This window comes from Bos grunniens, chromosome 22 (genome assembly GCF_055505025.1).
Source record: "Bos grunniens cultivar Pamir isolate PY7600 chromosome 22, Bosgru_T2T1.0, whole genome shotgun sequence".
Taxonomy (NCBI): domain Eukaryota; kingdom Metazoa; phylum Chordata; class Mammalia; order Artiodactyla; family Bovidae; genus Bos; species Bos grunniens.
In genome coordinates, this window is record NC_141186.1 from 17,991,535 (window position 1) to 18,018,356 (window position 26,822).

Here is a 26,822-nt window from a genome sequence, read left to right on the forward strand (position 1 = left end):
TGCCCCCTGTTTTCCTCAGGAAAGGCTTTCTTTGTTGTTTCATTATAGATCTAAAAGTAGTTGTTCCCAAAGGCAGCATCTCCAGGGCACACACTAATCAAGGAAAGGAATGGAGTGATTTCCAAGTGAAATCAGATAATTCCTGAAAGTTCCCAGACATCCTTGTCAGCAGTTGGCAAGAAATCTTACTCTTCCTCATTCTTTAATTATGTGAAAAATAGTTCTTCATCAAGTAGTAATAGAAATAGAAAATAAAATCATTTTCAGTGTCATGTTTCTTATTAATTTAGTTATTACTCTGGTAAGAGCATTGCTTTGCAGACATGTTCTAATGCAGTTAGATGATATTTTGACTCCTTTCTTCTTGTGCTTAGAGAAATTACATTGTCTCAGTTTCTTAGATGTGGAAACTAAGGAATCAAGTCTGGAGTGCTTTAGCTCTCCCTCCAGTGCACTGGCAGCCACTGTCTTTCCCTTCTCTTTGTGGCAGGGAGGCCCTCCCCCCCATCTTTGGGTCGGGCCCTCAGCCAGTTCTCACGCAGCCTCATTGGACTTCTCTGAGATGAGCCAGGGTTGGAGGGGGAACATCCTGCCCTCTCACTGTTTCACAGGTGAGATGTAACTTATGTACAGGAAGGTGCATCTGTATAATGAGTACAGCTCAGTGAGATGCACATCCTAGAATACTTGTGAAGCCACCTCTGTATTGAGGTGTAGAACAGCCAGGCACTTCAGCAAGCTCCTTATCAATTGTTCCTGATCAGTTGCTTCCTGCCCACCCTCCAGAGTTAACCACTATTCTGACCTCTTTTACCATAGATTAGTTTTCAGCCCACTCGCTTAGAAAGTTTTCTATGGCGAGGTGTAATTAACAATAAGTTGTACAGATCTCAGATATTAATTTCAGTGCATTGCAACAGTATCCGTCTGTGTAACTGGCACCTAGAACTAAATCCAGAACATCTTCACCAGCACAGGACGTTCCTCCTGATGAACCCGCTGCCGGGTCCCTGTAAATGCTTTCTGATTCCTGACACTACATAGTAGTTGTGGTTGTGCTTGGATTTCCTTTGAATGGAATCATAGAGTATGTATTCTGTGGTGTCTGTCTTCTTCACTTGGCATGATGTTATTTTTAAATTCATCTAGATTAGTGCTTTTATCAGTAGTTAATTTTTTCTACATTAAGTATTGCTTTATTGGCTCCATTTCTCAGATACAGAAGCTGACACTGAAAAAAAAAAGATTCGAGATATATATAAATTGATATGTTTAATTGTTTGAAGCTCACACACACATTCACACACCGCACAGAGAGAAACAGGAAAAAATTTTCCAAAAGCATGTTACTGATAGACTAGATAGTAAGAGATTGTGAGTGATTAGCTTTTTTTTAAAAAAATATCTGAATATTCCGAAGTTTCTATACCAACCAGTATTTCTGCTTTGCATTTTAAAATTGTGGCAAAATATACATAGCAAAAAAATTACCTTGTAAGCCATTTTAAGTACACAGTTCAGTGACATCATGTACATTCACAGTATTGTGCAGCCATCCACACTGTCTGTTTCCAGAGCTTCTTCATCATCCCAAATTGAAACTCTGTCCCTGTTAAACATCAACCCTCATTACCCTCTCTCCCCTAGTCCCTGTTAACCTCTAGTCTACTTCTTGGGTCAGTGAATTTGCTTATCCTAAGTACCTCATGTTAAGTGGAATCATATTTGTCCATTAGTTGCTGACTTACTTCAATTAGTATAATATTTTCAAGGTATATGTGTATTGTAGTGTGTCAAAATTTAACTTTTTAAAAACTGAATAATATTCCATCATATATGTATAGTATATTTTGTTTATCCATTTATCTATTGACCGTGTTCATGGATTGGAACAATCAATATAGTGAAAATGAGTATACTACCCAAAGAAATCTATAGATTCTATAGATTCAATGCAATCCCTATCAAACTACGAATGATATTTTTCACAGAGCTAGAACAAATAATTTCACAATTTGTATGCAAATACAAAAAACCTCGAATAGCCAAAGCAATCTTGAGAAAAAAGAATAGAACTGGAGGAATCAACCTGCCTGACTTCAGGCTCTACTACAAAGCCACAGTCATCAAGACAGTATGGTACTGGCACAAAGACAGAAATATAGATCAATGGAACAAAATAGAAAGCCCAGAGATAAATCCACGCACCTATGGACACCTTATCTTTGACAAAGGAGGCAAGAATATACAATGGAGAAAAGACAATCTCTTTAACAAGTGGTGCTGGGAAAACTGGTCAACCATTTGTAAAAGAATGAAACTAGAACACTTTCTAACACCATACACCAAAATAAACTCAAAATGGATTAAAGATCTAAATGTAAGACCAGAAATTATAAAACTGCTAGAGGAAAACATAGGAAAAACACTCTCTGACATACATCATAGCAGGATCTTCTATGACCCACCTCCCAGAATATTGGAAATAAAAGCGAAAATAAAGAAATGGGACCTAATTAAAATTAAAAGCTTCTGCACAACAAAGGAAACTCTAAGCAATGTGAAAAGACAGCCTTCAGAATGGGAGAAAATAATACCAAATGAAGCAACTGACAAAGAATTCATCTCAAAAATATACAAGCAACTCCTGCAGCTCAATTCCAGAAAAATAAATGACCCAATCAAAAAATGGGCCAAAGAACTAAACAGACATTTCTCCAAAGAAGACATACAGAGGGCTAACAAACACATGAAACATCACTCATTATCAGAGAAATGCAAATCAAAACCACAGTGAGGTACCGTTTCATGCCAGTCAGAATGGCTGCTATCCAAAAGTCTTCAAGCAATAAATGCTGGAGAGGGTGTGGAGAAAAGGGAACCCTCTTACACTGTTGGTGGGAATGTAAACTAGTACAGCCACTATGGAGAACAGTGTGGAGATTCCTTTAAAAACTGGAAATAGAACTGCCATATGACCCAGCAATCCCACTGCTGGGCATACACACCAAGGAAACCAGAATTGAAAGAGACTCGTGTACCCCAATGTTCATCGCAGCACTGTTTATAATAGCCAGGACATGGAAGCAACCTAGATGTCCATCAGCAGATGAATGGATAAGAAAGCTGTGGTACATGTACACAATGGAGTATTACTCAGCCATTTAAAAAAATACATTTGAATCAGTTCTAATGAGGTGGATGAAACTGGAACCTATTACACAGAGTGAAGTAAGCCAGAAAGAAAAACACCAATACAGTATACTAACGCATATATATGGAATTTAGAAAGATGGTAACGATAACCCTGTATGCGAGGCAGCAAAAGAGACACAGATGTGTAGAACAGTCTTTTGGACTCTGTGGGAGAGGGTGAGGGTGGGATGATTTGGAGAATGGCATTGAAACATGTATAATATCATATGTGAAACAAATCGCCAGTCCAGGTTTGATGCATGATACTGGATGCTCGGGGCTGGTGCACTGGGATGACCCAGAGGGATGGGATGGGGAGGGAGGTGGGAGGGGGATTCAAGATGGGGAACACGTATACACCTTGGCGGATTCATGTTGCTATAGGGCAAAACCAATACAATATTGTAAAGTAATTAGCCTCCAACTAAAATAAATTTATATTAAAAAAAGTCATTAAGTAAATGGAAGAAAAACTGAGATCATCACAAATGAAGAAAACACAAAGCTGTGTTAGAGAGTGATAAGTAGGGACTAGTTTCCATAAGGGGTTTATGAAAAAGTGACTATGAGAATGTGAAGAAGACTGCCATGAGGTCTTGATGAGCAGCATCATTAGAAGCAAATACAAAGGCCCTGAGATGGTAACAAACTTCTGTTCAAAGAACACAGCTGCCTGTATGACTGTGAAATAGTGTCCCAAGTTTTTCCCTCACTGTCACTTCAACTTCATTTCTTCAGTGTGTTTTGCCTTGACTTTTCAGAGGCATTCAAAAACAATTTTCCAGTTAAGGAACAAGGAAACTGCATAGCACATGAAATCATAGCCATCATCTTGTAGTAACTTTTAATGGAGTATAAACTGTAAAAGTGCTTCCCTCGTGATTCAGCAGAAAAGAATCCGCCTGCCAGTGAAGGAGTTGCAGATTTGATCCCTGGGTTGGGAAGATCCCCTGGAGAAGGAAATGGCAGCCCACTCAAGCATTGTTGCCTGAGAAATACCATGGACAAAGGAGCCTGGCAAGCTAAGGTCCGTGGGGTCACAAAGAGCCAGATACAGCTTAGCAACTAAACTAGAGCAACAAAAAAACTATAAAGATTCTTGAGCACTGTGATGTTCACCTGAAACTAACAGAATATTATGAACAAACTATATCAATAAAAATAATAAAAGTAAAGGAAAAACCTGGAAAAAACTGAATAATATTCCATCATATATGCATAGTATGTTTTGTTTATCCATTTATCTGTTGACAGACACTTGGGTTGTTTCTTCCTTTGGGTTTTGTGAATAAGTAACTGTTGATTAATGAATCTTCATATGAATGTACTATTTTGTCCATTCTCCTCCTGATGGACATTGGAGATGTTTCCAGTTTTTTATTTTTGTGAATAGGGTCCCTATGAATCTTCTGTGAATCTTTTTGTGAGCATTTACTTTTACTTGTTTTGGGTAAATACATAGTAGAATTGCTGGATAAGAGGGTATAGATACCGTGCTTACCTTAATTAGAAACTTCCAAACAGTTCTGTAAGTGGTGGTACCATGTAGCCTCCCACAAGCGATGTATAAGATTTTCGTTGTTTCATATCTTTGCTCAACATTCAAACAACTAAAATCATGGCATCCAGTCCCGTAACTTCATGGCAAATAGATGGGGAAACAATGGAAACAGTGAGAAACTTTATTTTCTTGGGCTCCAAAATCACTGCAGATGGTGACTGTAGCCGTGAAAGTAAAAGACACTTGTGCCTTGGAAGAAAAGCTATGACCAACCTAAACAGCATATTAAAAAGCAGAGATATTACTTTGCCAACAAACGTCTGTCTAGTCAAAGCTATGTTTTCTCCAGTAGTCATGTATGGATGTGAGAGTTGGACCATAAAGAAAGCCGAGCACTGAAGAATTGATGCTTTTAAACTGTGGTGTTGGAGAAGACTCTTGAGAGTCCCTTGGACTACAAGGAGATCAAACTAGTCAATCCTAAAGGAAATCAGTCCTGAATATTCATTGGAAGGACTGATGCTGAAGTTGAAACTCCAATACTTTGGCCACCTCATGCGAAGAATTGACTCATTGGAAAAGACGCTGATGCTGGGAAGGATTGAAGGCGGGGGGAGAAGGGGATGACAGAGGATGAGCTTGTTGGATGGCATCACCGACTCGATGGATATGAATTTGAGCAAGCTCCAGGAGTTGGTGACGGACAGAGAAGCCTGGCGTGCTGTAATCCATGGGGTTGCAAAGAGTTGGACACTACTGAGCAACTGAATGGAACTGAATATTATCTGTCCTTTGGACTTCAGCATTGCATTGAACATGAAATGGTAGCTCATTGTGGCTTTATTTTTAATTCTTTGATAATTAATGATACTGAGTATTCTTTATGTTCTTATAGTCCATTTCTTCATTGATAAAGTGACATCCCAAATTATTTGCTCATTTTAAAACATTGGGTTTATCTTTTAATTGTTGATTTCTTTATATATTATAGATACAAGTTTCTATCAGCTATTTAAGCTGTAAATACTTTTCCCCCCACAGTTTGTGGCTTATCTATTCATTTTCTTAATTATATCTTTTAAAAAGCAGAAAATTTTAATTTTGATGAAGCCCAGTTTAACAGTTTTCTTTTTATGGCCAATGATTTTTGTGTATGTGTCAGATAAATTTTGACTGTCTCAAGGTTGTTAAGATATTCTGTAGTTTTTCTAGAAATTTTATGGTTCAAGATCTTCAAACCAATATTTTTCATCTTAAATTTGATCTTTTCAAAAAGTTTATTTTAAAAGTTCCAAGTATATAACAAACTTGGAAGAATTTTACAGTGAAAACCCCTATATCTCCATCTAGGTTTTACTATTAACATTTTGCTACATTTAATTTCATTTTTGTATATAAGAATAAGGAAGAGGTTAAGGTTCTTTTTTTATATGAATATCTAACTCTTTATTTAAAAGATTTTTTATTTTTCCCTTTGGATTTATTTATTTATTGCCTTTTCATACTGTTCATGGGGTTCTCAAGGCAAGAGTAGTGAAGTGGTTTGACATTCCCTTCTCTAGTGGACCATGTTTTGTCAGAACTCTCCACCATGACCTGTCTGTCTTAGGTGGCCCTACACGGCATGGTTTCTACTTTCATTGAGTTAGACAAGGCTGTGATCCAAGTGATCAGTTTGGTTAGTTTTCTGTAATTGTGGTTTCCATTCTGTCTGCCCTCTGATGGATAAGGATAAAAGGCTTATGGAAGCTTCCTGATGGCAGGGACTGGACTGGCTGTGGGGGAATCTGGGTCTTGCTCTGATGGGTGGGACCATGTTCAGTAAATCTTTAATCCAGTTTATGAAAAGGCAAAAAGATATGACACTGAAAGATGAACTCCCCAGGTCAGTAGGTGCCATATGGCTACTGGAGAGGAGTAGAGAAATAGCTCTAGAAAGAATGAAGGGGTGGAGCCAAAATGAAATGACACCCAGTTGTGGATGTGACTGGTGATGGAAGTAAAGCCGATGCTGTAAAGAACAATATTGCATAGGAACCTGGAATGTTAGGTCCATAAATCAAGGTAAATTGAAAGTAGTCAAACTGGAGATGCCAAGAGTGAATATCGACATTTTAGGAGTCAATGAGCTAAAATGGACTGGAATGAGTGAATTTAATTCAGATGACCATTATATCTACTACTGTGGGCAAGAATCCCTTAGAAGAAATGGAGTAGTCCTCAAAGTCAACAAGAGTCCGAAATGCAGTACTTGGGTACAACCTCAAAAACGACAGTGATCTCTGCTCGTTTCTAAGGCAAACCATTCAATATCACAGTAATCCAAGTCTATGCCCCAACCACTAATACCAAAGAAGCTGAATTTGAATGGTTCTATGAAAACCTACAGGACCTTCTAGAACTAACACCAAAAAAAGATGTCCTTTTCATCATAGAGGACTGGAATGCAAAAGTAGGAAGTCAAGAGATACCTGAAGTAACAGGCAAATTTGGCCTTTGAGTACAAAATGAAGCAGGGCACAGACTAACAGAGTTTTGCCAAGAGAACACACTGGTCATAGCAAACACCCTCTTCCAACAACACAAGAGAAGACTCTACACATGAACATCACCAGGTGGTCAATACTGAAATGAGATTGATTATATTCTTTGCAGCTGAAGATGGAGACGCTCTACACAGTCAGCAAAAACAAAACAGGGAGCTGACTGGCTCAGATCATGAACTCCTTATTGCCAAATTCAGACTTAAATTGAAGAAAGTAGGGAAAACCACTACACCACTCAGGTATGACCTAAATCAAATCCCTTATGATTGATTATACAGTGGAAGTGACAAATAGATTCAGTGGATTAGATCTGATAGAGTGCTTGAGGAACTATGGACGAAGGTCCATAACATTGTTCAGGAGGCGTTGACCAAAACCACCCCCAAGAGGAAGAAATGTAAAAAGACAAAATGGTTGTCTGAGGAGGCCTTACAAATAGCTAAGAAGAGAAGAGAAGCAAAAGGCAAAAGAGAAAAGGAAAGATAGACTCATCTGAATGCAGAGCTCCAAAGAATAGCAAGGAGAGATAAGAAAACCTTCCTCAGAGATCAGTGCAAAGAAATAGAGGAAAACAATAGAATGGGAAAGACTAGATATCTCTTCAAGAAAATTAGAGATACAAAGGGAACATTTCATGCAAATAATCTGCTCAATAAAGGACAGAAATGGTATGGACCTAACAGAAGCAGAAGATATTAAGAAGAGGTGGCAGGAGTACAGAGAAGAACTGTACAAAAGAGATCTTAATGACCCAGATAACCACCATGGTGTGACCATTCCCCCAGAGCCAGACATCCTGGAGTGCAAAGTCAAGTGGGCCTTAGGAAGCATCACTGCGAACAAAGCCAGTGGAGGTGATGGAATTCCAGTGGAGCTATTTCAAATCCTAAAAGATGATGCTGTGAAAGTGCTGCACTCAATATGCCAGCCAATTTGGAAAACTCAGCAGTGGCCATGGGACTGGAAAAGGTCAGTTTTCATTCCAATCCCAAAGAAAGCCAATGCCAAAGAATGTTCAGACTACTGCACAATTGCACTCATCTCACACGCTAGCAAAGTAATGCTCAAAATTCTCTAAGCGAGGCTCCAGTAGTATGTGAACTGAGAACTTCCACATGTTCAAGCTGGATTTAGAAAAGGCAGGGGAACTAGAGATCCAATTGCCAACATTCGTTGGATCATTAAAAAAAGCAATAAAATTCCAGAAAAACATCTACTTCTGCTTCGTTGACTATGCTAAAGCCTTTGACTCTGTGGATGACAGCAAACTCTGGAAAATTCTTAAAGAGATGGAAATACTGGGCCACCTTACCTGCCTCCTAAGAAACCTGTATGCAGTCAAGAAGCAGCAGTTAGAATCAGACATAGAACAACAGATTTATTTGGCACCTTGCTAAAAAAATAAATTATTAGTATATGTGTGTGGTCTCTGTTCATGGACTTTCTATTCTGTTCCATTGATTTATTTTACCTATTCTTATACCAGTATTCTACTATCTTGGTTACTCATGTTTTATAGTGGATCTTCAAAACAGGTAATCAAAAGTCTTCCAACTTTTTTATCCCATTTTGAAATTGTTTTGGCTGTTTTAGATCATTTGTTTGTCTATATAAATACTAGAATCAGCCTATTTCTTTAAAAAAATGCTTATATTTAAAATAGTTTGTGTTAAATCTGTAGATTAATTTATGGAGAGTGGATGTCCTAAACAATTTTGAGTCTTCCAGTTCATGGACATAAAATACCTCTACAGTTGCTTCTGACTAATTTTGGAAAGTAGTTTGTCATTTTCAGTTACAACTCTCAAACATCTTTTATTAGGTTTATGTGTGGGTATTTGATTTGGGCCAATATTTTGATACCATTGTAAATGGCATGTGTTTTTGGAAGTTAATTTTCTAATTGCTTGTTACTAATATGTTGAAATATAGTTGTTTTTTGTATTTTGACCTTCTAAACTGAAACCTTGCTAAATTCACCTCCTAGTTCTAGTAATTTTATTTTTTTTGTTTTTGTTTTTTTTTTTAATTTTATTTTATGTTTAAACTTTACATAATTGTATTAGTTTTGCCAAATATCAAAATGAATCCATCACAGGTATACATGTGCTCCCCATCCTGAACCCTCCTCCCTCCTCCCTCCCCATACCATCCCTCTGGGTCGTCCCAGTGCACTAGCCCCAAGCATCCAGTATCGTGCATGGAACCTGGACTGGCATCTCATTTCATACATGCTATTTTACATGTTTCAATGCCATTCTCCCAAATCTTCCCACCCTCTCCCTCTCCCACAGAGTCCATAAGACTGTTCCATACATCAGCGTCACTTTTGCTGTCTCGTACACAGGGTTATTGTTATCATCTTTCTAAATTCCATATATATGCGTTAGTATACCGTATTGGTGTTTTTCCTTCTGGCTTACTTCACTCTGTATAATAGGCTCCAGTTTCATCCACCTCATTAGAATTGATTCAAATGTATTCTTTTTAATGGCTGAGTAATACTCCATTGTGTATATGTACCACAGCTTTCTTATCCATTCATCTGCTGATGGACATCTAGGTTGCTTCCATGTCCTGGCTATTATAAACAGTGCTGCGATGAACATTGGGGTACACGTGTCTCTTTCCCTTCTGGTTTCCTCGGTGTGTATGCCCAGCAGTGGGATTGCTGGATCATAAGGCAGTTCTATTTCCAGTTTTTAAAGGAATCTCCACACTGTTCTCCATAGTGGCTGTACTAGTTTGCATTCCCACCAACAGTGTAAAAGGGTTCCCTTTTGGCCACAGCAGTCAGAGCAGAAAAAGAAATAAAAGGAATCCAAATTGGAAAAGAAGAAGTAAAACTCTCACTATTTGCAGATGACATGATCCTCTACATAGAAAACCCTAAAGACTCCACCAGAAAATTACTAGAACTAATCAATGACTATAGTAAAGTTGCAGGATATAAAATCAACACACAGAAATCCCTTGCATTCCTATGCACTAATAATGAGAAAACAGAGAAATTAAGGAAACAATTCCATTCACCATTGCAACGGAAAGAATAAAATACTTAGGAATATATCTAGTAATTTTAAAATAGACTCTCTAAAGTTTTAAACTTTATTGATATATAGTTCACATACTATTCAGTTCACCCTTTTAAAATCTAAAGTCTTATTATATTCACAGAACTGTGCAACCGTTGCCACAATTCAATTTTAGAGCATTATCATCACCCATGAAAGAAATTCTACATCCATTAGTAGTCACTCCCTATTCCCCTAGTCCACCCCCAGCCCCAGACAACTACAAATCTACTTTTTGTCTCTATAAATTTGCCTGTTCTGAACATTTCACATAAATGAAGTGATGCAATATATTTTTTGTGTGTGTGACTGGCTTCTTTAACTTAGTATGTTTTTTTCTTTTTTAATTTTTTAATTTTTTTTTCCTTAGTATGTTTTTTAAAGTTTCATACATATGGCATCACTCATTTTTATGGCTGAATAATATTCCTTTGAATATCTATCCATTTGTCAGTTGACATTTATCCATTTGTCAGTTGATGAACGTTTGGGTTTTCACTTTTTGCCTATTATGAATAATGCTGCTGTGAACGTTCATGTGCATGTTTTTGTGGGGGAAGTTTTCACTTGCCTTGGGTGGGAGTTGCTGAGTCACATGTTAAGTCATCTGTGTTTTTTTATTTATTGCACTATAGTTGGTTTACAATATTGTGTTTTTTCAGGTGTTTAGCAAAGTCATTTGGATATATATATATATATATATATATATATATGCTTTTTCAGATTCTTTTCCATTATAGATTATTACAAGATACCGAGTATAGTTCCCTGTGCTATACAGTAGGTCTTTGTTGTTTATCTGTTTTATATATAGTAGTGTGTATCTGTTAATCCCAAGCTCCTGATTTATCCCTCAACCTGCTTCCTCTTTGGTAGTAACCTCTTTGGTAACCTGCTTCCTCTTTGGTAACTTCCTCTTTGGTAAGTTTGTATTCTATGTCTGTGAGTCTGTTTTCTGTTTTGTAAATAAGTTTATTTGTATTATTTTTAGATTTCACATATTAAAATATATGGGCCACTTCACAAATTTGCGTATCATCCTTGTGCAGTACTTTGGCCACCTGATGCAAAGAACTGACTCATTGGAAAAGACCCTGAGGCTGGGAAAGATTAAGGGCAAGAGGAGAAGGGGACAACAGAGGATGAGATGGTTGGATGGCATCACCTACTCAATGGACATGAGTTTGAGCAAGCTCTGGGAGTTGGTGATGAACAGGGAAGCCTGACACCTTTGCAGTCCATGGGGTCGCAAAGAGTTGGACATGACTGAACTGAACTTGTGCATGGGCCATGATAGCTAGTCTTCTGTATCATTCAAGTTGTAGTATACATGCTTCATAAGTGAGTGCTATTAAGTCTGTGTTTTGTCTTTTAAGGAGAAGGAGGAGAAGGGGACCACAGAGGATGAGATGGTTGGGTGGCATCACTGGCTCAGTGGACATGAGTTTGGGCAAACTCTGGGAGTTGGTGATGGCCAGAGAGGCCTGGCGTGCAGCAGTCCATGAGGTCACAAAGAGTTGAACACGACTGAGTGACTGAACTGAACTGAACTGAAGGAAGTACCAGACGATTTTCAAAAATGACCAAGCCATTTTACAGCCTAATTATCAGTGTGTGAGGCTTTAGATTTCTCTACATTAACAGTCCTGTTACTATCTCTCTTTTTGACTATAGTCATGCTAGTGGGTGTGAGTTCAGTTCAGTCGCTCAGTTGTGTCCAACTCTTTGCGACCCCATGAATCGCAGCATGCCAGGCCTCCCTGTCCATCACCAACTCCCAGAGTTCACTCAAACTCATGTCCATTGAGTCGGTGATGCCATCCAGCCATCTCCTCCTCTGTCGTCCCCTCTCCTCCTGCCCCCAATCTCTCCCAGCATCACGGTCTTTTCCAATGAGTCAACTCTTCGCATGAGGTGGCCAAAGTATTGGGAGTTTCAGCTTCAGCATCAGTCCTTCCAATGAACACCTGGGACTGATCTCCTTTAGAATGGACTGGTTGGATCTCCTTGCGGTCCAAGGGACTCTCAAGAGTCTTCTTCAACACCACAGTTCAAAAGCATCAATTCTTCGGTGCTCAGCTTTCTTCACAGTCCAACTCTCACATCTATACATGACTACTGGAAAAACCATAGCTTTGACTAGATGGACCTTTGTCAGCAAAGTAATATCTCTGCTTTTGAATATGCTATCTAGGTTGGTCATAACTTTCCTTCCAAGGAGTAAGCGTCTTTTAATTTCATGGCTGCAATCACCATCTGCAGTTATTTTGGAGCCCCCCAAAATAAAGTCTGACACTGTTTCCACTGTTTCCCCATCTATTTCCCATGAAGTGATGGGACCAGATGGCATGATCTTAGTTTTCTGAATGTTGAGATTTAAGCCAACTTTTTCACTCTCCTCTTTCACTTTCATCAAGAGGCTTTTTAGTTCCTCTTCACTTTCTGCCATAAGGGTGGTGTCATCTGCGTATCTGAGGTTATTGATATTTCTGCCGACAGTCTTGATTCCAGCTTGTGCTTCTTCCAGCCCAGCCTTTCTCATGATGTACTCTGCATATAAGTTAAATAAGCAGGGTGACAATATACAGCCTTGACGTACTCCTTTTCCTATTTGGAACCAGTCTGTTGTTCCATGTCCAGTTCTAACCTGCATATCAGTTTCTCAAGAGGCAGGTCAGGTGGTCTGGTATTCCCATCTCTCTCAGAATTTTCCACAGTTTATTGTGATGCACACAGTCAAAGGCTTTGGCGTAGTCAGTAAAACAGAAATAGATGTTTTTCTGTAACTCTGTTGCTTTTTCGATGATCCAGCAGAGACTATATCCAGAGATACTGTCAGATCCCGTAGGTTAAGGGCTCAGTCTTACAAGACTGCCCTACCCACCCATTTCAGACATAAATTACAAGTTTAAGCTGTAATTTTTTATTGACTAGCTATAATAAAAGGAAGGTTTTTTTTTTTTTTAATTAGAAGGAAGGTTCTATCCAGAAAAGATAACCCACAGAATATATTTGCAAATCATATGTGATAGGAGACTTATATACAGAATATTTTTTAAAGTATTATAACTCAATAATAAAGTAAATATAACAAAAAAAGCCCTCCTTTTATTATAGCTAGTCAATAAAAAATTACAGGTGACAACTTAAACTTGTAATTTATGTCTGAAGTGTGTGGGTAGGGCAGTCTTGTAAGACTGAGCCCTTAACCTGTGGGATCTGACACTATCTCTGGATATAGTCTCAGAATTGACATAGTGTCAGAACTGAGTTGAATTATAGGAACCAAGTTGGAGTCTTGGACTTTCCTGATGGTGTATGGGAACCTCTACATACATTGGAATTGGTGATCAGAACCTTTAATGCCTTAATTAGTTTGGAAAGTTTAAGGCTATTTTCTCTTCACATATTTCTTCTACTCTATTCTACCCTATTCTATTGTAATCTCTCTTCTCCTCCTGAATTCCAATTATATGTGTTAGACATTCTTATATTTTTCCTGAGATCTCCTTTTCTCTCTTCTGTCTTCTGGTTTCAATGTGTGTACTTTATACTGATCTGTCTTTAGGTTCACTGATTATTTTCTGTACTGTGTCCAGTATCTTGTTAAATTCATGTACTAGAGTCTTCATTTCTAATTTTGTATTATTCATCTCAACATATCCATTTGATTCTTATTTCCATGTCTCTGCTTAAATTTTCCATTTATTCACGTACACTATCCATCTTTTTCATTATATCTTAAAAAATAATAATTTGTTTTTTGGTTGTGTTGGGTCCTTGCTGCTGCTTGTGGGCTTTTTCTAGTTGCAGAGAGCAGGGTTACTCTCTAGTTGTGGTGTGTGTGCTTCTCATTGGGTAGCTTCTCGTTGCAGAGCACAGGCGCTTAGGCCCACAGGCTTCAGGAGTCGCAGCACGTGAGCCCCATAGTTGTGGCTCCTGGGCTGTAGAAGGCAGGGTCAGTAGATGTGCCACACAGGCTTAGCTTCTCTGTAGCGTGTGGAATCTTCCTGGACCAGGGATTGAACCTGTATCCCCTGCACTGGCAGGAGATTGTTATCCACTGTACCTCCAGGAAAACCCTCCATTATGTCTTTTAGCATCTTGGTCATAGTTATTTCAGTGTTCTTGCTTGATCTTTCCAACATCTGGGTTATCTTAAGGTCTGCTTCTATTGACCATTTCCTCCGTGGACCATGGATCACATTTCTTACCTTTTTCATATGAGTTGCTATCTTGATTGCATGCTAAACATTTTATATTAACATAAAAAGAAAAATACTGTTCCTGTCAGGTTGCTAGAACAGGGGCTGACTTGGTTGGGTCTGAAATTGAGCAGTATTTTGGCTATTGTTGTATCCTTTCTTTCATTCAGTTCACCATTGGCTTCAAGTTATTTGAAGGTGGAATCAATACTTTCCCTTCAGCAGGGATTAAATCATTGGCCATGTAGTTGAACTCAATCTCTAGCCCCCTCACCACCCCTGAGGTCATGCTGACCTAAAGTTCCAACTATCTAAACATGTGGTTGGCTGTTTGGGTGACCAGCTACCATTCTGAAGCGCTATAGGGGTCCACTGTGAGTCACTTCATTAGCCTAACAAAAAGTTCTTTCACTCAGGAAATCCCAAGACTTTTTGAAGCTCTGTGCCAGGAATCAGGAACAAAGACCAGATATATTCTCCACTATACCATAGGATTTTGTTCAGCTCTCCTGCCCATTCCTGATCTTCTGAGGGAATCTTGCACTTGGAGAGAGGTCTCAGCCTGATGTACCTCAGCATGGGTTTCTCTCTGCTCTCCTCAGTTCCCATCCACTGCTTTCAGTGTACTACTCCCCAAACATTGAAGACTCACAGTGTAAGCGATAGTTAATGGGTACAGATCCTCTCTGTGGGTGTGACTTTGGCAGGCAGATTCTTTACCACTGGCACCACTTGGAAGCCTTCTAATCCATCCTGGCAGCCCAAATACTGCTGTTAAAAGTTTCCTTGAAATTCAACTAGTTTCTTTTACCCATTCTATGGAGGGTTATTCTTTCTCTCACAGTCTCACCAAGTATGGAGCAGCTATGGATTTCTTCTGTCCTATGAAGGGCACATCACTTTCTGGATTTAGTTCATTTATATTTGTGTCTGTGCTTTCTGATGAGTTTTTTAAAACTGTGATATTTTAGCTTATCTGTTTTTTTCTTTGGGGGATGGGATTGTTTGCTATTTTGTGTGTGTGTTTGTGTGTGTTTCTGCATCTGAACCTAGTCTGTTCACTTTTGCAAGGAATAGAGGAGGAGCAGTTAAGGGATTTTTTTTTTTTTTTTTGGTGGAAATTATATCAACTTCACTTTATTCTTCAATATATGAGAACTCTTTTGAGTAGCTCCTAGCCTCTCCCTTATAGCTCAGTTGGGAAAGAATCTGCCTGCAATGCAGGAGACACAGGTCATTTCCTGGATCAGGAAGATCCCCTGGAGAAGGAAATGGCAACCCACTCCAGTAGTCTTGCCCGGAAAATCTCATGGACAGAGGAGCCTGGCGGGCTACAGTCCATGGGGTCACAAGAGTCAGACTCGACTTGGCAACTAAACCACCACCTAACCCCTCAAAGACCCCTTTAATCTCTCCCTTTTCTAAATCTGCTCTGAACACTATTCCTTTTATCTCAGCAACAGCAAGGACCAGGCGTGCATTCTGGCAGTCTGCTCTCTACCCCCATCTCCCAGCACACCCACACAGAAATTGCTAATCAATCTTCTGTCTTTATTTCCTGTAGAGACTGGATGAGCTCTTTCAGTACTTCTAAAATAATGTACCAGGCAGTCAATTAGATTTGGTCCGCAGTATTAAATGTGCTTGCCACCCTCGATTTAACCTCAAAGGTGTTTTTTTCCCCCAGTTGAGCACTTTGGGACTCCTCCAAGAAAACGTTTGTCACACAGGGCATCCATAAGTTACAGGTTATTGTCACAACCAGACAAGGTTTCAAAGAGGATCAGTGGATTCTGAGTTCAGAACAGAAAGAGAGATTAGAAGACACTGGGGTGAAATGATCTGAGAAGAGTTTGTACTGATATCTTTTAATGCACATTGAGAGATGGAGGATACAAACTGAGACTTGACCACCTTGGGTTTTTATTCATCTTCTAAGTTAGTGGGTAGAAATGGGAGCAGTGAGATAGGCTCTATTATGTAATCTCTAGGTCCCTTCTGGTGCTTGCATCAAATACTAAAGAAAATTATAATCAGGTGATGTTGCTAAACTTTATTTTAGTGGACTCCTTTAATGCCTATTCTTTCTAATACCATTCAAGCAGCAACAAGGGCTTTGAATATACACTTCCCTATGAAACAGAGAAAGTAGAGTCAAATTCTTAAATATCTATAGCAGAAAAGATAGTCTTGAAAACCATGAGTTTCAGTGTTAAGAATCAAATTTCCAAGGAAGAGATGTATTATTGCATTCTAAAAGCTTGGTTTTTAAGTGCAAAGAACTGGAAGGACTTTCAAAATAGCATTATACTACAAATCTTCAGAGTCTCTTAAGGGAAATGAGATTTTGATCAGCTGGCCAGAAAAGAAGTACCAGAGGGAATGTGATCAGGATTTAGATATTTTAAGTTCCTTGTATCCATTTTGCAAAGCAAACCCCAGGATGGGGCTAGGATGACATAAAACCTGAAGACACCCCTCACCCACAATTCCAGACAGATTTGAGGATACTGCAGAGCATAAAGACCCCCTGTCTGGCTTCACCAGCCATGATTCAGAAGCTTGCAGGGCTTGTAGAGAAGCTTCATCATCCAGCAGTATGTGAGTGATGGGGTCATGAGTGGCTGAGGAAGGTGGCTCAGCTGACAGACAAGAGGCCATTTCATGGAATCCTCCATACTTGAACAATGTATGTAGAAAGACAAGACTTCCAGGGCTCCAAGGGGGCCATGGGAGGGCAAGTGGGCAGGTGGACTGAAGGAACTTAGGGTTTAGACAAAAAGGACATGGTCATGTTTCCAGGACAGTGGAGTCCAGTTTCTAAGACTCAGGAGATGAGCATTCCTAACAGAAACAGAGAAGGGCCCAGGACTCAACCCCCTCCCTCTAAGGCTGGAAGTTGGGAACTTGGCACAGCCTTCAGGGAGAAGGGAAAGGGAAGATCCCAAATTAACTAGCATTTATCTGGAAGGGACTGAGTTTGAGGTCAGAAATGATTTTAATTCTTTGAGTTGGAAAGCTTCAGTTTTTCTGCATCCATGGAAATGGTAGTTTAAAACCTTTTAGTTTTTGAGAAATGAATTTACAGTTTTATACACATGACTTACTTGGACTCTTGAGTGCGAAAAATTCATACCTGCAGAAGTGATGGAGGATAGTTCATACTTGTGTATTGGCAGTGGTGACCCTCATGGTGCTTAATTCCAAATACCACTTTGGAAGTAAACCTGGGGCTAAAGACAAAAAGATGAGGTGGAAAAGACAGATGAAAATGAAGGTGAATAAAACATCAAACTCTTAACTGAAACTTCCATGCCTACAAGATCATGCATGATCTGGCACTGCTTCCCTCTTCACTCCTTTCTTCTGCTGCTCTCTCCACCCCTGTGTGCTCTCTGCTCACTTACACTGGTCTTCTTTATGCCAGCACACCAGGACTCTGCCCTGATTTCGTTATCTGTTGCTGCATCACAAATCACCCCACACTGAGGGACTTAGGACAGCAGCACCCATTTGCTGTCTCACTGGGCTGACTGGGCTCAGCTGGGTGGTGCATCCACCCCATATGGTGTTGGCTCTAGTCACCTGAGGGTGCCGCTGGGCTAGAATGACTGAGATGGGTCACACACATGGCTGACAGCTGGGAGCTCAGCTCAGGCTTTTCCATTAAAGGCTGTGTTAGAGAGAGTCTCTAAAGAAACAGAACCAGTAGGATGTGTATTTATAAATATAGAAAGATATTTATAATGAGGAATGGGTTCAGGTAATTATGGAGACTGGTAAGTTCTGAGATCTGCAGGGTAAGTCAGGAGACCCAGGAAGCCACAGGTGTTACTGTGGTTGGAGTCTGAAGGCATGAGACCCAGAGGAGCTGATGATGTAGATTCAGTCCAAAAGCCAGGAAGCTTGAGACCCAGGAAGATCTGATGTTTTTGTTTGAGTCTGAAGGCAGAAGAAAAACCACTTTACCATCTCAAAGGCAGTCAGGTGGGAAAGAATCTCTCTTTCTCTGAGGAGGTCAATCTTTTAGTGCTCTTCAGGCCTTCAACTGATTGGATGAGACCCACCCACCTTAGGGAGGGCAGTCTGCTTTTCTAAGCCTACTGATTCAAATGTTAGCCTCATCTAAAAACAGTATCACAGGAACACCCAGAAAAGTGAGCAAAAATCTGGGCACTCTGTGGCCTGGTCAAGTTGACACATAAAATTAACCATCATAGAGGGGTTCACCTCACCACATGATCCCCACCATGGCCTGGGCTTGTCACAGTATGGTAGCTGGGTCCCAAGGGGAGTGTTGCAAGCTTGCCAGAGCAGAACCTGCATATCTCTCCAGGCCCTGCATCATCTCTGCTATGTTTGTGGATCAAAACAAGTCACAGGGTCAACCTAGATTCCAGGGGAGGAGACTATTCCACCTCCCTGTGGGAGGGGTGGTGAAGCTTCTGTGGGCACCTTTGTGCTGTGCTGTGCTTAGTTGCTCAGTCATGTCCAACTCTTTGCAACCCTATGGACCATAGCCTGCCAGGTTCCTCTGTTCATTAGGATTCTTCAGGCAAGAACAGTGGAGTGGGTTGCCATGCCCTCCTCCAGAGGATCTTCCCAGCCCGGGGATCGAACCCAGGTCTCCCTCACTGCAGGTGGATTCTTCACCATCTGAGCACCAAGGAAGCCCATGGGCAACTCTAATTCTCCAGAAATCTGGGCCTTTTTCATGCTGAGCTCTAAGAGGACTTTCCTCCCCTCATCTGGTCAACTCTACTTTGTTCTTTGGGTCTCAGCTTAGATCTCCTCCCTCCATGGAAGCCTTTCTTGAACTTGACTCCTGTTTCCACAGGCCTGGGTAGCTCACCTTATTCTCCGTGCTTACAGACACTCTGCTTTTCTGAACATTTCTCATCATGGTTGGAATGAATTATCTGGGTGGAGGTGAGCTGACTTGCTGACTTCAGTCTTGTTGTGAAGATGGCAGTGGTGGCTGGGGTGAGGCATGCCAAGAGCATTGGATTTAAAGGCAGAAAACTTAAATTTAGGTTCTGGCTCTGCCATTTATTAATTGTGTGACTTTGGGCAAGTCATATATGTTCTCAGGCCTTTACTCTCCTCATCTGTAAAACCAGATGAGTCATAAAGTCATAAAGACCCTTTCCTTACAAAGTGACTGCACAGATTGGAAGAGAATCCAAGTGTCAAATCCTGCTGCAGACATTGGAGAGCTGTGTGTGACAGGCCCGCCTTCTTGCTCCCTTTCCTTCCCTCCTCCCCCTCAATAGAAGGAAGCCAAAGGTATGTGCCTTTAAGTTCTAGCACCTCATGGGTCACCGAGGCTCCGGTTGTGATCCCTTGAGGTGGAGAGCTAGCAGGGAGCAGAAAGGAAATGGCCCCAGGTTTGTCTGGAACATGAGCAGGCAAGTAGGTCCAGCTCAGGATGCTCTGTGCTCACCTTTGAGGGGCAGAGCACAGGTGGAGGTCCCACTATGACTACTATTTCACTTGGGAGCTTTGGAGGTTTCCCTTTGGGAGAGAGAGAGACAGTGAGATCAGTGTGGGAGATTGTGAAGAAAAAAGAGGTTTTCTTCTAATTTGCTTACCCACATTTGATGTATGGAACTTAAAACCAAGTGTGTACTTTAGTCCACCCTGAGAGGGAGCAAGTTAGATGAGATTGACAACACCCAGGGTTCCAGGATATAGTGTGACCGTAAAGTCATCAGACTTAAACACAAAACCAGGACCTCCCCACAAGTTAAATATGACCAGGTGTATATAAGTTGTTCATTCTAGGTAGCAGGGAAGCCAACAGAGATGACTGGGTTTATTTCCAAAAGACTCAGGCCAGTTTGAAGAGACTCCCCCTAGCTGGAGATGACCATCATCAGCAAGCACAGCAACCACAGTGGGTGAAAAGTTACCAAATAAGTGAAATATCAAAAGTCATAATGAAACTGAAACAATAACTGTAATTGATCACCATGTGAATATGTCAGGGAGCCCGCTCCCTGTTTTGGAAGCTAGTGAATAAAAGGGAAGAATCAAGATTTTTATTCTCTTTTCCACTTTAGCTCTGGCTAACCACAGAGCAGGTGAGGGAGCTTTCTCCAGGTACAATGGCATTCTGGCCAAGCATTCTAATCAATCTAGGGGCTGTTTGGCAGCCACTAATGATTTAAAGGATCTATGCCGTAGCAGTCAGACAGAAAGAGACAGTAGCTCATTATGTGCTTCTGCAAACACTGCTTGTGACACTGTCTTGCAAAATAAAAGAGTTAATCCCATCAAGCACCCAAAACTGGAGTCAACAAACCTTTTCTGTAAAGGGCCAAGGCAAAAGAGCAATACTTTGGGCTTTATGGATAATCTCAGTCATAATTACAGGAGTCTGCTAATGAAGCATAGAAACACACAGCACGTGAGCAAATGAATATGGCTGTTTCCAGTTAAACTTTATTTACAAAAACAGACCCCATGCTGTATTTGGCCCACAGGTTACAGTTTGCTGAGCATTGTTCTAAACCCAGCTGTTCACTTAAAACAGGAAACTTGCAAGACAGAAGGACATCACACTGAGCAAATCCAGGCTGTGAGAAAAATCTTTAAGAAAAGATATCAATTCAGAAGAAAAAGGAAAGGAAAAGAAAGGATATCAATTCAAATAAATTGAAATTGTGGGGAGAAACCTATGGCTTAAGAGACCAAAAGAAGAAAAAATCAATTCCGATATGTAGATTTCTTTTGAATCATGATTTACAACTATATTTGAGGATAACTGAAAATTAGAACCCTTTCTGGATATTTGGTGATATTAAGGAATTGTATTTAGTTTGTAGATAGAAAATGGTATTATGGTTCTTTTAAAAATGTAAAATAAGATTTCTCATCTTAAAAAAAAAAAAGTTACTTTGGAGACTCTGTGTTTGTTCAGTGATGCTTCATTTTGCTCAAAAAAATGTAGGAACCTTCTTTCCAACTCATGATACCGTGCTTCTCAAAGAAATGAACTCATTGTATCTTATTTATTTTTCAGCCACCTCCACTTTACCTTGGTTTGAGTGCTTGCCGGTGCCAGGCTCCGGGTCCTGAGTGGCTCTTTGTTGCCTCAAAGACCAAACCCTGTCCAGTCAGACTTGCACAGCTCTCTGTCTTCATTGGAACTGACTCATTGGAAGAGACCCTGGTGCTGGGAAATATTGAAGGCAAGAGGAGAAGGGGATGACAGAGGATGAGATGGTTGGATGGCATCACCAACTCAATGGACATGAGTTTGAGCAAGCTCCAGGAGTTGGTGATGGACAGGGAGGCCTGGCATGCTGCAGTCCACAGGGTCGCAAAGAGTCAGACACGACTGAGCAACTGAACTTAACTGTCTTAATTTTCTCATGCAGTCCTCAAAGCAGCTCTGGGCCGTGTCTCATCACCCACTTCTACACGTGTCCAACTCTGCAATTCAGGATCAGCAATTGCCCTGAATCTCCCAGCTCCTGAGTAGTACTGAGAGGACTTGAACCCAGGATTCTGATAACAATTCATTGGCTCTTTTTTTTTGTTTTTTCCACCATTCAGCATATTCCTAGGGAGATGCCATTTTCTCAAATGTTTGGGCAATGGCAGCTTGGTTTAAGTGCAGAATAAGTGTGTGGCCTCACAATTAGGAGATAAAGGAGACCACTGTGGAGAAGACCACTGTTTGAAAAAAAACATAAGGCTTTACTATCGTGGTGATATGCTTACCACACCCCCTTCTATACCCATGGACTCACTTTTCCTGCCTCTTGTCTGCAAGTTTCTCCTCCTCCCCTGTCTCTTCTCCTCCTACTTCTCTTTTCTTCACTTTTTTTTTTTTTTTTCATCTTCCTCAATGATCCCTTTCTCCCTGAAAGGGAGAAAAGGCTTTCCAGAGCCCTCTGCTTATATAATTTCTTCCTCCATTAATCTGTTGTCAATTAGTTAATAATTAATTACTAAGTGACCTACTAATACTGGTTTGTTAGTACTCCTCTGATGGCCTTTATCATATTCTGCCTTGTTGTCATCATTACTTGGGGACGTGTCTTAGGGCATCTGTTCAATTCTCGGCTGGATGAGAACAGTTTCTGGGTTGGTCTCACCCAGCCTGAACTTCTCGTGTGGTATCAGAGGCCGGGCCAGAGCAAGACACTGATTTAGCTCAAAAGTGCTGACAGCAGCCCAATTCCCTCACCAGCAAATGTCAAGAGGAAATATCTGCCATGGAGAGGCCCCAAGAGTGTGAGCCAGAGGCATGTATTTTTGTCCAAAGGAGGGATGTTCCCAGTCTGCTCCAGCAAGAAAGGAAGAGACTGGCTGGCGTGAAACCCAAGGAGGAAGCTGACTTAGAGGCCACCAAGGCTAGTGCATTGTAATAGGATAAGCTGAAGCTGGAATTATTAACAGGAATTTGGTTGGAGCAGTATATGAATCAAACGAAACTTCCTGAAAGTCGATTATGAAGAGATGTGTGCTTCTTACCTTTAGAATTACTTACTATGCATTCATAATGGCAACACCAACATTTATAAGGGAAAAAATGTATCCAGAATCCTGTTACCCAGCAAGTCAGCTTTTTCCAGTTTTTTCTATACCCAGGTAATTCACTGATGCATAGGTTAAATAAATGCTTACTGTTGCAGTGATTCTCAAAGAATGGGCTATGGACCTCTTTCAGGGGGTCTGTGAGGTCAGGATTATATTTATAATAATATGAAGGCTTTATATGTTTTTTCCACAGTGTTGACATATACACTGATATCTAAAAAGCAGTGGTATTTAAACTGATATTTAAAAAGCACTGTTATTTAAATATCAGTGTTGACATATACACTGATATTTAAAACCAACTATATGCTGTTTATAGGATACACTTTAGATTCAAAGACAAAATAACTTGAAAGTAAAATGGTGTGAAAAGTATATCATGCAGACAGCAGCCGTAGCAAAGCTGGAGTGCCTATGCTAGCGTCAGGCAGATTTTAAAATAAAAAAGTTACTTGAGATAAATTAGGGCATTCTATAATGACGAAAGAGTAAATCCATCAGGAAAATATCTACATAAAATAGAGATAAACAAACATCCCTCTGATAACAGAGCCCCAAAATACATGAAGCAAAAACTGACAGAATTAAGGGAGAAATACTCAATACAACAATAATAGTTGAAGACTTCAATATCCTGGTTTCAATAATAAATGGAAAGAAGAGTAGAAGAGCTCTAGGCAGAAGAGCAACAAGGAAATGGAAGGCTTGAACAGTGGTATAAACAAACTAGACCTTACGTTATCAGACAGCCTACCCAACCACAGCCAAACACATATTCCTCTCAAGTGCATATGGAACCTATTCCAGAATAGACCACGTTCTGTGCCATAAACCAAGTCTTAATAAATTAAAAACTATGGAAATAATATAAAATGTGTTCTTTGGTCACAACGGAATGAGATTAGAAATCAAAAACAAGGAATTTGGGGAGATACACAAATACATGGGAAATAACAGTTTCAAATAAGCATTGGGTCAAAGAAGAAATCACAAAGACAGAATATACTATGAAAAGAATGAAAGTGAAAATGCAGCATACCAAAACTTATGGGATGCAGCTAAAGCAGTACTTAGAGGGAAACTACAACTATAAATGCCTATATTAAAAAGGAAGAAAGATCTCAAATCAATAACATGATCTTCTGCCTTAAGATTCTGGAAAAAGAGGAGCAAACTAAAACAGAATGAAGGAAATAATGAAGATTAGGAATTAATGAAGTGGGTGATAGAAAATCAATAGAGAATGATTAACAGAATCAAAAGTTAGTTACTTAAAAAGATCAATAGAGTTGATAAGCCGTTAAGCTAGATTAGGCTTCCCTGGTGGCTCAGAGGTAAAGCGTCTGCCCGCAATGCGGGAGAATGGGGTTCGATTCCTGGGTCGGGAAGATCCCCTGGAGAAGGAAATGGCAATCCACTCCAGCACTCTTGCCTGGAAAATCCCATGGACAGAGGAGCCTGATAGACTACAGTCCATGGGGTCGCAAAGAGTCGGACACGACTGAGCGACTTCACTTTCATTTTCCTAAACTAGATTAACCAAGAAAATTGGAGAGAAGACTCATATTACTGGAATCAGGGATGAAAGACCTTACCTTCTAACCTTACAGGAATTGTAGGAATTGTAAAACAGTATGATGAACAGCTGTATAACAACAAATTAGATAAATTGGATAAAATGAAAAAGTTACTAGAAAGGCAAAATTTACTGGAACTGAAGAAAAACCAGAATACCGGAATAGACCTACAACAAGTAGAGAGTGGATTAGTGATTAAAAATGAACAAAATTACAAAGAAACCAGACCTAAAAGGCTTCTGTGGGGCCAAAATTACTCTAATATCAAAATCAGGGGGGAAATATCACAGAAGAAGAAAGGAACAGACTGATAGATAACCTCTTACAAAAATTCATTCTTTAAAAAATACTAGCAAACTGAATCCATAAACATTAAAAAAAAAAATCACTTTACACCCTGTGACCAAGTGGGATTTATCCCAGGATGCAAGGTTGGTTAAACATGAGAAAATCAAATAATATAATACATCGTATCAATAGAATAGAGGAGAATACAAGCGACATCTCAATAGACATGGGAAAGAGACAAATTCAACGTCTTCTTTATGATAAAAATATCTAGCAAACCATTAATAGACAGGAGTTCTTCAACCTCATAAAGGATATCAACCAAACATACACCACCAGCTAAACTCGTACTTAATGGTGAGAGATTGAATGCTTTCCTCCTAACATCAGTAACAGGACAAGGATGTTTCCTATCACCAGTTTTATTCAATGTTGTGTTGCAAGCTCTAGTCAGGAAAATTAGAGAAGAAAAATAAAAGTCATCCAGATTGGTAAAGAAGTACAACTATATTTACAGATGACATGGTCTGGTATATAGAATGTTCTAGGCCACTGACCTTGGAGGTGGGGTAGCTCGTCTCAGCGGCCACCCCTGACCTCGGACATGGGGTAGCTCCTCTCGGCCGCTCCTGTCCCCCTGTCCTGACCCCACCCAAGGTAAGAGAAACCCAAATAAGACAGTAGGTGTTGCGAGAGGGCATCAGAGGGCAGACACACTGAAACCATAATCACAGAAAACTAGTCAATCTAATCACACGGACCACGGCCTTGTCTAACTCAGTGAAACTAAGCCATGCCCTGTGGGGCCACCCAAGACGGATGGGTCATGGTGGAGAGGTCTGGAAAAATGTGGTCCACTGGAGAAGGGAATGGCAAACCACTTCAGTATTCTTGCCTTGAGAACCCCATGAACAGTATGAAAAGGAAAAGTGATAGGATACTGAAAGGGGTACTCCCTGGGTCAGTAGGTGCCCAATATGCTACTGGAGATCAGTGGAGAAATAACTCCAGAAAGAATGAAGGGATGGAGCCAAAGCAAAAAAAAAATACCCAGTTGTGGATGTGACTGGTGATAGAAGCAAGGTCCGATGCTGTCAAGAGCAATATTGCATAGGAACCTGGAATGTCAGGTCCATGAATCAAGGCAAATTGGAAGTGGTCAAACAGGAGATGGCAAGAATGAACGTTGCCATTCTAGGAATCAGCGAATTAAAATGGACTGGAATGGGTGAATTTAACTCAGATGACCATTATATCTACCTCTGTGGGCAGGAATCCCTTAGAAGAAATGGAGTAGCCATCAGGGTCAACAAAAGAGTCTGGAATGCAGTACTTGGATGCAATCTCAAAAACGACAGAATGATCTCTGTTTGTTTCCAAGGCAAACCATTCAGTATCATGGTAATCCAAGCCTATGCCCCAACCAGTAACGCTGAAGAAGCTGAAGTTGAACGGTTCTATGAAGACCTACAAGACCTTTTAGAACTAACACCCAAAAAAAGATGTCCTTTTCATTATAGGGGACTGGAATGCAAAAGTAGGAAGTCAAGAAACACCTGGAGTAACAGGCAAATTTGGCCTTGGAGTACAGAATGAAGCAAGGCAAAGGCTAATAGAGTTTTGCCAAGAGAACGCACTGGTCATAGCAAACACCCTCTTCCAACAACACAAGAGAAGACTCTACACATGGACATCACCAGATGGTCAACACTGAAATCAGATTGATTATATTCTTTGCAGCCAAAGATGGAGACGTTCTATACAGTCAGCAAAAACAAGACCGGGAACTGACTGTGGCTCAGATCATGAACTCCTTATTGCCAAATTCAGACTTAAATTGAAGAAAGTAGGGAAAACCACTAGATCATTCAGGTATGACCTAAATC

The 26,822-nt window shown here is 40.2% G+C and overlaps 1 long non-coding RNA gene across 1 annotated transcript in view; it reads left to right on the forward strand.

Moving 5' to 3' along the window:
* LOC147348179 (uncharacterized) overlaps positions 1–24,310 on the forward strand; it is a 32,471-nt gene extending 8,161 nt beyond the window's left edge. The window contains exon 2 of the long non-coding RNA XR_015151096.1: positions 21,546–24,310. This is a non-coding gene — a long non-coding RNA (uncharacterized LOC147348179). The remainder of the gene's footprint in view (positions 1–21,545) is intronic.
* The last annotated feature ends 2,512 nt before the right edge of the window (positions 24,311–26,822 follow it).